At 39.4% G+C, this 16,237-nt stretch overlaps 1 protein-coding gene and 1 pseudogene across 2 annotated transcripts in view; one reads left to right on the plus strand and one right to left on the minus strand.

Annotated features, from left to right (window-relative positions):
- PTPRD (protein tyrosine phosphatase receptor type D) overlaps positions 1–16,237 on the plus strand; it is a 2,145,631-nt gene that overhangs the window by 1,173,494 nt on the left and 955,900 nt on the right. The window lies entirely within an intron of this gene.
- LOC308527508 (guanine nucleotide-binding protein G(I)/G(S)/G(O) subunit gamma-5-like) lies at positions 417–2,387 on the minus strand (annotated as a pseudogene). The gene has a single exon. The product of its transcript is annotated as a guanine nucleotide-binding protein G(I)/G(S)/G(O) subunit gamma-5-like (transcript).

Consider the following 16,237-nt stretch of genomic DNA (forward strand, 5'->3'; position numbering starts at 1 on the left):
AGAGTTTAATTTCCAACATAAAGTTGGAATGCTCTTTCAGGAATTTAGATAACCTATCTTTTCTCATTGGCATTTGCCCATAAATAAGTTAACACAGGAAGTTACCATTAGCTTAACATTTGAAGAAGAAAGAAGCACCCTTCCCCTTTCATTTCATATCTATTTTTATTTATATTTTTATTTTTTAAGTATTTTATTTGTATGCTGCTGCCAGTGTATATAAAATAATCATTCTTGTGAAATAGAAATTCATGAAAATTCAGAGAGGTAGATGTTAAGGACTGACGAAAGCTGAAGTTTGTAGAGTATGGCACATGTCGTGGGGTAAGCTTTTTGTACAGTCTTCAGATTTAGCTCTCTTTGAATATTTTCCGGTTCAAGAAAAGTGGTTTAGAACACCTTCAAAATTCATTTTACTACAAAAAGGAACAAACTTTCTGGGGTCTGAAGGGATTGGTACTTGAAGATACTCCAGCAACAAGGGGTCGTGTTGAACATTCTGCAGACAGAATTGTTTCCAATCTGCAGCTGCCTGGGAAACCTTCACGTGGTTGAGCCCGGCCTCCAGCCGGAGCAGTTGACCCACTTTCTTCATAGCGGTGACACTGGAGGAACCAGACATGGTGCACGCGAGTGCAGGGCAGATTGGTCGGTAGCGGGTCGCGGGTCGTGGGTTGCGGGTCGACGGGCGTCAGACGGTGGGGCAGCGACGCCAGGGGCCTCATCTCTATTTTTAAAGGGAGTATATTTGTTTCATTTTACTGTACAAGTAGCCCTGCACTTCTACAAGTTGGGGGTTGGGGGAGGCTCTCTTGTTCATTATTTCTAATGGAAATTTTTTCAAAGCATGGCTTGTTAGAAATAATAATGTTTTATTTATTTTTATTAACTCTGGGAAATATAATTTCTCCATTGCATCAAACCCTGATATTGGCAGCTACTTATATTGTTAGGTTCTATAGTCTCAAACATCATTTGAAAAAGTTCAGACATGTAATTTGTGAGAACTGCTTTAGTGAATACTCAGGTTAACTAACATTTTTTAAATAGCAAGTACTGTGTCAAGATTCCTGAACTGTTTTCCATAAGACCTAGTATCCCCTTCCCCCCCTCAAAAGGTGCTTTTTCTTTAAGCAACAAGTCTATTACTTCCTGTATACATGTCATTGTAGTAGGCAGTTAGACAGGCATGAGCAGAGTAGGAACAATAGGCAAGGTATGGACTGTCTCCAGGGTGAAAGCTTCAGGTACCTAGCAACAACCACTCCCTTAAGCATTCAGCCTTCCCGACAATGAGATCTGAAACTCATCAGATAATCTTAGTAACAAAGCCTTGGGTCTGTTAACCACCTTCAGAGTTTTGGTCAAACTAGAGATGACATTTAGGCCTCAATTTTGTTTCAGCTCCTGCCCTGCCCCCCGCCCCCACCACCACCCCCCCCAAAAAAAAGCAAAACCAGACAGGGAACACCATGGCTGACATCAGAACCAGATGCAATGACTAATGACTCCCTCCCCTAGTGTCCACCAGTCAGTAGAGACCCAGGCCCTGAAAGGACACACCCGGAAAAGCTGATGACTATTCTATCGAGATCCTCCCCTGGAACCTCCCTTACTAGTCCTGAGGATGGAGGACCAGCTCTGCTCTCTCTCTCTTGAGCACACCAGCACTTTCCCACCCTCCTTTTCCTCAGCACACTCTTTCGCTCTGAAGCATGCCTGAGCTTCCACCCTCTCCTTACGCCAGGTGCTTATATCCTCGCTTTCTTTCTCTTAAGCTCCAAGGGGCCTTCTTTTGTCTCTATAACTTGTTTCTGGGCTCACACAGCCCAGCTGGCTCACTTCTTCTACCTCTGTGACTTTCTAAATGAACTTTTGCTTATATTTGAGACTTGACTCTGAATTCTTTCTTAACCAGATCTCAAGTACAGAGGTTGCTGAACCAAGGTCCAAGCACTGGTAACATTCAGATGCAGTTTCTCCACCAACAGAATGAATTATGGTTCTTCTGTTTCTTTGACCAAATTAGAAAGCACAAAACTGAAGTGTCTAATGAACGCCTCCCCTGGAATGGATTTTCTTTACTGATTGCATCTTTTGTTTGCATTTTTTTCTTCCTGATTTTCCCTTCAACCATGTGTCATCATCTTATAAAATAAAATAGTATACAAATTTACGTTCACCGTTTTCTCCACCTCTTCCTAAATTTCAAGGGCGTAAAATAATCTAGGACCCAAGAGCACACTACATAGAAGTATATGGTACAATAAACTGAGTGCGGGGGTTCTAAAAGGCCTAACATTTGCCATGAGATCTACCAATCTTTTCATTATTAACAAGGATATTATTTAATATTCCTGTCATCTTCAAGTTACTGAAAGACTTCCTTTTTTAAAAAAAAAAAAATTGTTTAAGTGTTTTCTTGAGAATTCTTCTGATCCACACATTATCTTCTTTTTGTACGTACAATCCAGGAAGGAGTACAAGTAATGATCATTCCAGAAATCAGTTTCCAAATCAAATCTGTTCAAGATCAGGTTGGGCACGAGTACTATTAACTAAGCCAGTGGTTCTCAACCTGTGGGTCGCGACCCCTTTGACGGTCAAATGACCCTTTCACAGGGGTCGCCTAAGACCATCCTGCATATCAGATATTTACACTGAGATTCATAACAGTAGCAACATTACAGTTATGAAGTAGCAACGAAAATAATGTTATGGTTGGGTCACAACATGAGGAACTGTATTTAAAGGGCCAGAAGGTTGAGAACCACTGATCTAAGGTCTAAACTCAAGGTCCAAGCCTAGGATATCAATTCAATTGGGTCAGTAGAGACGTAAGTGGAAGTCCAGACCCTTAGAAACCACAGATGGACACCGGCATCAGCTGGCCAACTGTCAGAAAACCAAGTGCTAATGGCTTTTCAGAGCAGAGCACTGACTGGGAGTCTAGTTAGTGGGAACTGTGGCTCACAAGGGAGGAGATGAGCTACTATCTGATGTCTAGGCCCTGGGGGATACTGAGTTCACAGGGGAGCAGCAACTGAGGCAAGAGTTTCTGACAAAGGGCTTCTTTTAGAGGCCCATCTGCCAAAGTGACACTCACCTCAGGGCCCTGAGTCAAGCTGAACCCATGATGGAGGGAGGAGGTTAAATGGAACAGCTGCCAGGGTAAAAGGCCTGGGGGGCCAGGAAGAAAGCCAGAAACACCATCTTTTCCTTAAATGACCACAATCTACAACTGTAATATGTTTTGTGATATTTTCCCTTTCTTGATTTGTAAAACAATGGACAAAAAATTTTATATTCTTCTTTAAAACATGTTTATATACATCGGTTAATAGGAAAAAATTCATGTGCATTTATCATTCCGTATTAAACATAACAAAACTTGTAAATTATATATTGCTAGAAAAATTGAATGCATTTAGCCTCAAAAGTTGTCCTGATATCACCATTTTTGTCATTAGTGATTTACTCTCATGGATAGATGATAGATAGATAGATAGATAGATAGATAGATAGATAGATAGAGATAAATCCTCACCTGAGGATATTTTTTTGCATTGATCTTTAGAGACAGAGTGGGAAGAAGCGCGGGGGGGGGGGGGGGGGGGGCGGGGAGGGGGGGAGAGATCTACTGGTTGCCTCCCTCCCACACCCAACTGAGGCTGGGGATGGAACCTGCAACTGAGATAAGTCCCCTTGACCATGAATCAAACCTGGTATCTTTCAGTCATGGGGCCAACATTCTAACCACTGAGCCAAACTAGCCAGGGCCTAAGTATATATATTTCATCCAGGAAGCTACTAGCTCAAGTAACATTATTTATTTTCCAAAAAAATAATTAAATATATCTTTAAATTAATATTTCATTAATTTTAAAATTTAAAATTAAATTAATAATTTTCTAGCTTTAAATCTCTACAGTAATCTTGTGTTTATTCTGCAAGTATTAATTCCTATTAGTAAGGAAGTATAATCGTTTTCCCATGACATGTCTAACAGCTTTCCAGCTGAGGCCAACCTATTTAATTCATAGCTCTTTGGTCCTAAGAGATATTAAATTCTGTACTATATATTCACTCACAGTATGATCAGACACCTACCAAGTTTTTAGCAGTAATTAATATATTACATGGGGATTGATCCTATTAACTGAACAACTTTGAATAATGTATTCCAGGTTAACTACTACTTGCAATATCCTGTGATATTCTTACATTTGAACCATTTCTTTGTGATGCATACTAAGTATAATTAAAAGTTTAAAAAAGTGATTAATACTGTCAAAAATATAGAACTCCCTTCTAAAGCAATCTTCAATGTTCTGCAAAATAAATTAGTTTCTTCATAGTATAGTCTTGGGTTTTTATACAATTTCTTATTTACATGTAGTATCATAGACTGATGTAACATCTGTTCTCTTTCAAATGGGAGGCATTTATTCATTTATTGATTATTAGCTATTAATTATTTTCTTCCATCTTGATCAATCACCCCAGTCGGTCTGTATCACTTTATCTTTTAATTTTTTAGAGTGCCTTGGTGCAAATTGAATCTGTTATTTCTCATTCCTTCCTAGAGTTCCATTTATCTATCTCTCTTACTGAAACTTTGTATTACTAATGACTTCTCACAGTGACTCTCATCTTGAAATATATTTATATTCAGTTTACCCACTTAAAGTATATTAGTTGCTGATAAAGGGCCTCCAAGTAGATGAGCAATTAAAATTTTTTTCATATTTATAATTATATATTGATATAAACTGATCTAAAACAAATATCATTATGCCCACTTTACTCTAATTTGGTACTAAACGCTTTCATGAAGATGTTCCATTACTATAGCCTCAAAATGGTTAGCATTTTTTATTCTGCAGTAATTAATTGGGGTGACAAGCAATTATCTTAAGACTAGAGGCCCATGCTCCAGTGGGGTCCCTCAGCCTGGCTTGCGGGGATAGGCCAAAACTGGCTCTCCAACATCCGCCGAGGGGTCCCAGATTGCGAGAGGGTGCAGGCCAGGCTGAGGGACCCACCGGTGCACGATCAAGGCCTGGGAGAGACCACGGGAGGGCTCCAAGGCGTGTCTGGCCCATCTCAGTCCTGATCAGCAGGACCCCAACAACAAGCTAGCCTATAGGTCGAAGTGTCTGCCCCAGGAGGTCAGTGAACATCATAGCAACTAGTTGAACGATTGAATGAATGGTCAGACACTTAGCATATTAGGGTTTTATTATCTAGGATATTGGGGAATTAACCAATCACTTAAGTAAGCAAATAATCATTAGGTATTTGAAGTATTTCCTAAAATCAAGTTGATAGAAATCCTTACTAATAAAAGCCTAAACGCCATGATGCCCTCACGCTGTCACAAGATGGCTGTGCGCACAGCAGGCGTGCGCAGGTGGGCGAGGCTGGACTTGACACTGCATGCAGCATGGAGTCTGCATTGAGGTCCTGGCTCCATGCAACAAGGCCTGCCTGGGGGTCCCACCTCCTCCCAGCTCAGCATGTGGAGCCAGGAGGAGGTGGGCATGCGTGTGGACCTGGGAGGAGGTGGGTCCACTGGCTCCACGAGGTGAGGCCTGTCTGGGGGACCCCCGGCTCCACACAGCGAGGCCTGCCTGGGGGTCCCGCCTCCGCACAGTGAGGTCTGCCTGGGGGTCCTGGGGGTCCCACATTCTGGCTCCACACGGCGCAGAAGCAGGCCCCCCGACTCTGGCCTGCTTCATTGAGGAGTCCTGGATGGGTGGGGCCTACCTCTTTGGGACAATCAATCGCGGGGCTCCCACACTATGACAGGGCACAGGCCAGGCTGGGGGACACCCCCCCCCCCCCCGCCCCTGCTGAGTGCACAAATTTCATGTGCCAGGCCTCTAGTAATAGAATAAAACTACTAGGCCATTAAATACATACCTTTTATGTATTTATTCAATAAACATGTATTAAACAACAACTTCATGTCAGAACTATGCCAAGCATTTATTATAGGATGTAGAGACACAAAGCTATTCCACAAGTTACCTCCAGCTTAAGTAATGCAAAAGCATGTGTTCAAAAATAAAGAAGAATGGAGAACAGGAGGAGGGGGGAGGGGGAGATGAGAAAAAGAAATGGAGAGAATGGAGTTATTGGATAATGCGGAAGAAATTCTGATGAACTGACTCCTTAGTGTTTGCCTGTCAAATTATATTTTCATTGGGAGATGAGTCAGCTGCTTGAAATAATAATTACAAGTCTACACCAATTAAAAGGGTTGCATATATCGATATGTCAGCCCTAATATTCTATAAGTCATGATTTCAAAACCAAAATACACTTGTTTATGTTAGGTTAGGTGGCTCAGGAGGCGGCGCAAGAAAAGAGTCCAGTGAATCAGAAAAGAAAGGAAAGGAAAAGGTTTATTCTGCGTCCCCGGGAGACCCACGTACCCCCAGGACAGGGCACGTGGATTCACACCAACAGGGAGGGGGGCACTTTTTTTATACTGCAGTTGGGTGGGGGGGGGGGGGCATGAGCTGAGGAATTCTCTGCCGCAGGGGATGGGCGGGGGTATTCAGAAGAAGTCCGTATCTGTGTGGGGGTATGTGGATTGAGGGAGAAGAAGCTGGTATCTGTGTCTGGCACGTTGATCTGTGAGAAATTCCAGGGGAAGTCCATTGTCTTAGCACATGTCTGCATGTATCTGATCCTGGGCTCTCTCCGACCTAACGGTTTAAAACAAACAATTCCTTTGGTTTCTTTGATCTAAAAGTAAAGTATCATGAAATCAAAATATATTATGGAAAAATATAAAGGACATCTAAAAATTACATTCAGTTGGCTGTATTTTTCACTAATGCCCGAAACCAGAAGTGCTGACTTTTTCCTCATTTGTTATGTACAGTGAACATTCTGAAAAGTGTACCTGGGAGTTTTCTGTGTGTGTGCATGAAATTAGAATAAGAGGAATTAGATTACCTGAATGGCTCCTGTAATTAATCTATAAAACATTATTTCTGAAGACAGGCCTGGGGCCAATCACCCTCTCCCTTCAGGGGGAGAAAACTCACTGCCAGGACCTGTCTCAGATCCTCCCTTTCCTCTGCTGTCACTGATGACCGAACTTTGACAGATACACTGCTTCTACAGTTGTGTTGGTTGGGAGATGATGTCACAGTTAGCCATTCAATAGTGGATCATGTTTCTGTCCTAATTGCTTATTTATTTATTCATAATTTCATCCTCACGGGACATTTGTCTTTCCCTATTCCCAGGTATTTTGGGAGAGAGTCAAGGGGAAATTGTTGTGTGGCAACTCCCAGGCTGCCCACATTCCATTTAGTAAATTTCTTTAAAAAAAAAAAAAAGTACTAAAATGACTCACAGATAGATCTTGCCATCCAAGAACTCTTAGTTTTTCCCTGGTCAGTATTTCCCAGTGGTAGAGCATCAGCTTGTGCTTGGAAGGGTAGTGTGTTCGATTCCCAGTCAATGGCACATATCTTGGTTGTGGGTTTGCTCCTTGTCGGTCGGGGGCAGGGGTGGGGTGGGCACATTCGGGAGGCATCCAATTGATGTGTCTCTCTCACATTGATGTTTCTCTCTCTTCTTCTTCTCTCCCTCTCTCCCATTTCCTTCCTCCCTTCTACTTTCTCTGGGGAAAAAACAAAACAAAACAAAACAAAACAAAAAAACAATGGAAAAACTATCCTCAGGTGAGGATTAACAAAAAAAAAAGAACTCTTGGTTTATATAAAGATATTTGCAAAAGTCCCAGCTGGGTGGCTCAATTGGTTGGAGCATCCTCCTGTACAATAAAAGGTTGCAGGTTTGATTCCCTATCAGGACTCATACCTAGGTAGACCCATTGTCTAGGAATTGAATACACGACCCTTCTGCACGCCTCCTACCGGGGGTGGAGCCTGCAATCCGGGCATGTGCCCTGACTGGGAATGAAACTGTGAGGGTCTACGCTCAACCAGTGAACAACACTGGCCTGGCTCAGGGGCATTTTAAAAGAGCTTACTTTTAAAACTTAGCAGGCATGTGTAAGGTAAAACATTCATTACATTTTACTATTATCTCATTGGTATTTATTCTTTCAAAAAGGTTAGCATATTTCTATCTGGACCAAATATGCTTTCTGTGTAGATGACATAATTATCCTCAACCACTAACAGTTATTAACTGCCTGCCAGTGTATAGTGTAGGTTGCTTAATGCAGGCTGAAACCGTTATCCTTACTGTTGAGGGCTATGCAAAAGCTATAGAAGTTGGTGCAGGTGTAAAGAAATATGTGGGCAGCCTACCCACCATCATCACCTGGATCAACACCAAGGTCAAGGTGCAAAAGCTCAGGGTGCGTTCCCGGTGGCAAGTTTGTAATTCACAGTCTCTAATTAGGAGTCCAAAAGTTGATAGAGTGACATCCTTCCCTAAGTACCAGAGTACATGGGCAAAGGGTTCTGCCCTTGAAAAAATACATGTGTCATTTTCATGTCTCTATGGCCAACATTTTCACATTCTTTTCAGAAAAGCATCGAAGTCAGACATTTGTAAATCTCTCTGGAAGAAGTAGATGTAGAGAGACACATAAACACCCTGACTTAGTTCCTCTAATGAAGAAGTTACAGAGGGTATATCTTTACATTTCTCCTGAGATGATGAAATTCAAAGAAAATGTATGTGTCTGTGATATCTTCAATATGTTTTTATATGTGCATTATCCTACTAAAAACTTAGAAAGTAAAATGACATTTGTACCTTTTCTGTATACAACTGGAAACTTCAAACCGAATTATAAGTAGCTCTAGACTTAAATTAGTGTCTTCTTTTCCATATCTTGAATTTGAGTTTCTGCAGTTTTTCCCTAAATTTCCAAATTTTGGGGTTCATCATTCTTTTTTTATAAAATGGATTTTACCCAAGTTTATAGGATTCCTTATTATTATTATAAACAAATTTTATATTATCACCCTCTCATCATTATGGATTTGGACATATTAGATTTTATTGGACACTTTGTTGTATCTTTGTCATAAAAGTCCAATTTGCCTTCAAGTTTAAGGAACTGCTTTTTTCAAGTTTCTGGGTTCTGATTTGTAAAAAAGAACTTTGAATTAAGTTATCTCCAAGGTCCAATACACCTCTATTTTTTTTATGCTAAAAATTAATGAGAGAGGGATAAAAAAGTAAAAATAAAAAAGAAAGAATGAAAAGAAAAAAGAAACACTGAATACATGATTGCTATGCTTAACTTTTGGTCAAAATAATTTATTATTTTATTTTATGTTAAATCCCTAGGGCTTCTATATCAACTACTTAATTTAAAATACCACATTGAAGAAACTATTCCAGGGAAGACCAATTTAAGTAGAAAAATATCTTAACTAAACATAACAAGTGACAAGATGAGATTATTGCTATCTGTTGTAGACTGTTTACCCATAAAAATACGTAATAAGGAATAATTTCTATGACTATGAAGATAAAAACCCGAAAGATTGATTCCAAAATTGCCTTGCATCCTGCTCTTCGTTCTAAATCCAGTTTTCCGGATTAATATTCAGAGTTTATCCTTCACCAAAAGAGTCTAATTATGGAGGAATGATCAGATTGGTGATGAGTAATTCAACTGGGGATGAAATTCTACAGGTAATTTAATATGAGCTGCAATCAGGAATGACAATGACTTTTTAAGGCTTTTTCAAACTGCTTATTTGAGTCTAATACAGCAAAGCTAACTCAGACTACCAGGCAGAAAACAAATTTTCAGTTGATGATTTTTTTTTCTCTTTTGGGAAATATTAATATTAGTCTAGAAACTGCAGTTGACTACAAGATGAGTGTATATGAAAAGCATATAGACTAGCAGAGTTATTGTTTTTGAAACAATTGCCTTTTACTCATTATTAAGCTGAATCATAAGATTACTTCCAATTTTCCAATTATTCTACCTTCACAAGGGTTTCTTTTAAAATTATTATGGCTAACTTTTTGGCACATATGTTCATATTAATAGACATTTAATATTAGTTTCTCACCTAGTATCATTTTCTTATCCCCAAAGTACCTTAAAAAATCTGTGTTTTCTCTGCAATTCTGAACAAAGCAATATAGTAGGATGAAAAATAATAATAGTAATAATGATTATGTAATATGAAAACATGTTAGTAAGCTAATATGTTTTGAATGCTTTCTGAATGCTGGGCAGTATACTCCTAGATTTGCATGTTCTCTTCTTTCTACCCAGGAAGGTGCCATGTTTACATCTGTTTTACAGACAGAGTAAACAGAGGCACAGAAAGTTAATGAAACATATCCAAGAGGAGAGATCAACCAAAATAAAAACCTAGGTGTATTCTGAACTCCCCTGCTCCCAAGGACACACCAATATCCAGCTACACATGGTGTAATTCCTTCTGCAAGAAATCCAGAAACCAACTGAGCACCTCCTCCCCATTGGGCAAATGAGAAAATACCTCAAACCAAAACTTCTGGAAAAGACTGAGGCATATTCTTGTTATAAAAACCATCACAGGTACAGTGTCATACAGTCGGGAGGCAATTCCCAACTCCTTGCTTCTCCCTAATGAGTGAGGGGTTTGGACACCACATTTAGCACCCTAACTTTTGAGACTTTCACCCATGGCATGGGTGCCCCCAGACACCTTGAAAGCCAACAAGAAACCCACAGTACTATAGCAAACAAAGGAGCAGTTGTTAATAGGCAGCTTAGCACTCACTGTAGTCTTCCCCTCAGGGCTCAGTTCCAGATTATCACTTGCATTCAACATAAACACATAAGCACTTATTTTATTGGTTCCATCAATGTGCTTTGTATATCTTGGTTAATTTGTATATGAGCTGTCTTAATTGGAGGTGCAAGTGAAATTATGTCTGTTTTATTTACTTTAATTTTTTTAGAAAATATTTTTATTAATTTCAGAGAGGAAGGGAGAAGGAGAGATAAAAAACATCAATGATGAGAGAGAATCATAGGTTGGCTGCCTCCTGCTTGTCCCCGCATTGGGAAGGGGTTGAGCCCCCAACCCTGGTTATGTGCCCCAAAACAAAATCACATCCGGAGCCCTTCAATCCACAGGCCAACACTCTATCTAATGAACCAAACAGACCAGGGCATGTCTGTTTTATTTTTAAGAAACCATGATTGAATGACCACATTGAGGTGAGCTTTTTTTTTTTTTTTTTAAATATATTTTATTGATTTTCCACAGAGAGGAAGGAAGAAGGATAGAGAGTTAGAAACATCGATGAGAGAGAAACATCGATCAGCTGCCTCCCGCACACCCCCTACTGGGGATGTGCCCACAACCAAGGCACATGCCCTTGACCGGAATCGAACCCGGGACCCTTGAGTCCGCAGACCGACGCTCTATCTACTGAGCCAAACGAGTTAGGGCTTGAGGTGAGCTTTTAATAAATTTTAAGAAAATAATGAAACAAATCAAAGTATACATTATAGACATGTACACTTAGGTATATTCTCTCAACACTTACCAAACTAAGCATTTTCTATGGGCCAGGAACTATTAGGAGCCTAGACTAGGCTATTCACAGTTTCTTCTCACAGAGGTTCTAATCTGTTAGAATAAAATCTTTGAGGATTGAAAAGACTTTGAACTATTCTAGTTCATCAACATGTCTTCCCCTTCACCATAAAATGCTCAAATATTTAAATACTAGAGGCCTGGTGCATGAATTCATGCACATTTGAGGTCCCTCAAGGTGGCCTGCGGAGATCGGGCTCCCGCTTGCACCCCCAACTTCACAGCTCCAGCTCGCACCCCCAGCCTTGCATCCCCGCAGCCCCACCGAGCACCCCACCTTGGCCTGGCACCGCCTGCTCACCTGCTCCACCATCCCGCCGCAATCTTGCTCTCATTGGGGCCCATCAGGGCTGGCAGCACCCCCATTGCCATCCACTGCCAGCAGGTGATCAGTGCACATCATAGCAAGTGGTCGAACTCCAGGTCTCCCGATCGAATGACCTACCAAGGGGACAATTTGCATATTAGGTATTATATAGGATTGTGTACGTGTTTTTTTTAAAAGATACAGATGGCAAATACATTAGATTTTTTTCATTATCATATTTACCTAATTATTTTTAGCCACATCAACAACTTAGTGTTTTTCTTCAGTTTAAGCGTGTTGCTTTTGACAGCATATGAATGTAAAATAAAATAGTTATAAATACTAGAATTGGAAGTTTCCATAAACTGCCTGTGAGCTAATTCAAGAAATCAAGTGATATATTTACATTATACAGCATGTTAGACAGTTGGAACAAAGTTCTAAATTTTCTTTACATTAACAGACTAGTGCTTTTTTTCTGTGTGACAAGTTCTGCATCCTTCCACTCTCCACCTCCCTCAACATGTGTTCACTTATAATTGCATTGCAGCATTTTATACATTTCTCCTGGTTCCCAAGTAGCCCATATTGAACCAAAGCTCTTTTTGTAGCTTTCTTCAGACAATCCAATGGGACACCTCAGTTTCTGCTAGGTCACACTTCTTATTCACCCCTAAACAAGACATGCTTTTCTGTCTTTATTCCATCCTCTCCCCTTCCTCCAACCTGTTCACATTCTTGCTGTGTGGTTTTTAAATACATATGCCCTAAAATGCCTTCTTTCTGCCTTTGTGTTATTGTACATCCACTATTTCAAGTCTTTATTCCATCTTGCCTATCAAGCCATTTCTTATTATTTCAGTCCCACTAGTCTTTCTCTTCTGATTATCTATGCATTCTATGTCAGCCCTCTCTCAGATATGCTAATCTTGCCTTCCCAAGTATATTTTAAACATCTTGGTAGCTAAAAATGTGTTCTTCTCTGTCCCTCCCCAAGAACACACACATTTAATAAATATTTGTAGGGCATCATGTTGCACTGATACAGTGTCAGATTCACACTTTTATGATAGAAAAAATAAAGAAAAATCACTTCAGGTCACTTCTGCTTCCTTAACACATAACTTTTGAATAACATAAGCATTCTATTTAGATATATAGCACGTGAACCCACCCAGCGATAGTATCAGGAATTGAATTTCCACATGTATTTCATTTAACTTAAGCAGTTTGGGTTTAATTTGACAACTATCTCATTGCAACTACCCCTTCCCCCCCAAAATATCCCTTCCTCTGTACAAATGTATTTCATATTTCCATCTCAGAATATGCACAGCTGTGAACCAATTACTTCGAAGTTCAAGAGCTGGTTGCTTCTATCCTTAGTATTGCTAAAAAATGTTGAATGTCATCCTGGAGAAAGACACTCAGGCTCGCTATAAGGAAGCTGGGTTTTTTTTTGCATATTTTGTTTTAATATCCAGCACAAATGGGACACATTTTCTTTCCTCTACAATGGCATTTATCGTCTATATTTGGTATCGAGTGATAATAGGTATCTGTTTTTGCATATTCATTTGAATATATTATGCAGTTGTTTTTTTCAGTTATTCAGAGCAACTAGATAAAATAACACACTATGTGGCATGTAGATCAACCTGTTTATCTGAGGAGTACATACTTTTTCAAGCCACCTGCATTGTGCGTGTTTGTGTGTGAATATGAGAAACACAGTGGGGCCTTGACTTACGAGTGTCCCGACTAACGAGTTTTTTGAGATACCAGCTGTCTCTCCGCCGATTTTTTGCTTTGAGTTGACAGAGTAATTTGAGTGAATGAGCTCCTTAACGAGCTCGGTCTTGGAACGAATTAAACTCGTAAGTCAAGGCCCCGCTGTATGCATGCTTTACCTACCCTTTCTAGAATTAATTGGACTCCAACCTTGTCCCCACCTGCCTAGTTGGCGTTCAGCATCTCAGAGAAAGAACAGGTTAATGACTGATACAAAAGTATATTTCAGATACCCACACCCGAACCAGGTAGCATGAACTTATCCTTCGCTTATTGCTCTCTGTCATTTCCTTTACTAGACCTCCTGCTCTCTACATGTGAACAGGCTAGCTGTCAGGCACACTCCATAGAAAGGACACAAATATGTAATTAGCATAGCTTTTTGTCCCCTCCATTAGTAAGAAAAAAAAGAAGGGGAGTTGTTCTCTAAGCAACAACTAAAGGTCATATTAATTTTCCTTAAACTCTCCCTCTGGTTTCCCTCAGAGAAGTTGCTATGAGGTCGAGCATATCAAATGAACTAATTATTATGCATGTTCAACGTGATGGATGGGCTCCCAACCCATAGCACAGCCCCTACTGTGCACGCCCCTTTTCTGCTGTGTCATTGCACCCACTTATTTGAGATTATTTGATTTGGCGGCTGACAGTGAGTGTGGAAGATGTGGGAAGTAGGGAGCAAACAGAAAATTCTATTCTGTGAAAGTTATCCGCATGTGTTAGACAGCCACGGTTATTTGATTCAGTTAAAAATCTTAACAAGAATCCTCTGGTTTCTGATTTGGAAAGCATGCCCCTATTATTGATCAGAGATCAATCCATAGTTATTTGACAGCACTCCCTTTTAAAGGAACTCTTCTGGCCCTAGCCAGTTTGGCTCAGTGGATAGAGTATCAGCCTGCAGACTTAAGGGTCCCAAGTTCCATCTATACGCAGTCCTGCCAATGATGTATGAACTATGGACTTAAAAAATGTAAGGCCAGACAGTCATGTTACTATTTAAGAAATTTTTATTAGAAAATAGAAAACTCAGTCAATTGGAAGCAGAGTAGAAGAGGGCAGAATACATCGATTGCTATAAAATACAGAGCCTGAGAAATTATAGTAAACCTAAGCCAAGTTTAAAGTAGTTATAAGAGAGTAGCCACTATAAGGAAACTGGTGTTGGAAAGACATAAACAGAACACATGTAAAGAATTATGTGGCCATGGGAGAAACAGAGTAATTTTTCCCTAGAGCTGTCTAATGCATGACAGTATTCCAGTCCAATCTTGGTCTTCATGTTTTCTTAGACCATTGTCTTGACCAGGTTATCTATTCCATGCAACCAAATGATCCAATGTATTCCATTCGCTAACATTGACTTAGCACCTAGTATAGGCAAAACTCTCCATTAATTGCTACAAGGAAATCAAAGATTTCTTTTTAAAGTGCCTCTTCCCTCACAAAATGCTCCTGTTTGAGATGTTCTATAAATCAATATTACTAGAAATTCTCCATGTCTCTTTCTAGAAAAAAATGAATTTAGTATTTTTCAAAATTCAGGTTATGGATAATTGTACTTTTCTCCCTAAGCAAAAATTTAATGACTTTTTTCCTCCCTAGAAATCAATACCATATATGAGTTTGGTTCCATTTAAGGATATTGATTATACTGGGGCAAAATTAATTTCTTGTCAAAATTTAATAAAAATGAATCAATATTTATTATTAATAGCCTCATCATACATTTATATAATTAAAGAGCAAAGATGTACTGACCATATTTTTAATAATATCATATTGTATTTACTCTTTGACTATTAGTTTTCTTATTGAATACATGTTTCTTTCTTAATATGGCCATACATTACAAGTGCTTGATGTGAAGTCATTATTTCAATTGCATGTGTAGAATATAAATCACCAAAGCTTACTGTACTTGATTTTATTGAAAAAAAATATTTTAATGTCTGGAACAGATGCGGAGAAAAAATATAAATATATATTTTTCTTTATATAGCTACTATCAAGTGTTCCCCTTGGAAATGGAAATGTTTTTAGAAAAATTGTTTAGAAATAGAAGGTATACATTAAGCAAGAGGTTCGGAAGGAGAGAGGTGGAAAACTAATCTACATAAAGAATGAACGTGTATTTTGAGTGTCAAGAGCATAAGAAAGAGAGAAAGAAAAGAAAGTAAAGAAGCAAGTCAGACAGTATGGCAGGATCTGAAGTTTGTGGCAAAAAATGGCTAATTAGTAATTCCAAATAGCATCACAGGCAAGTGTTTTAGTGAAATGGAGATCTGATGTTCATTTGTAGGTTGTTTGTGTTTCCATGGTATCAACCTATTTCATGATCCTAAATTTTCACTTAAGTCAGCTTAGTATGTGAATGCTCTTTGTGGGACTTAGTAGAAGATGAAGGAAAAACCGTGTTCCTGAAACCTTTAAGAGGACATAGTAGTGAAAAGTGACTCTGGGAATGTAAGTCCCTATGGATGTCTCAGTGAGGGAATTGCTTTATATAGAACATGAATGAATGGGTACACAATTGTGTTTAAATCTCAGAGGCCAAAGGAAACTTGGTTGATAACCC

Source organism: Myotis nattereri, assembly GCF_964212035.1.
Source record: "Myotis nattereri genome assembly, chromosome: 12".
Lineage (NCBI taxonomy): Eukaryota > Metazoa > Chordata > Mammalia > Chiroptera > Vespertilionidae > Myotis > Myotis nattereri.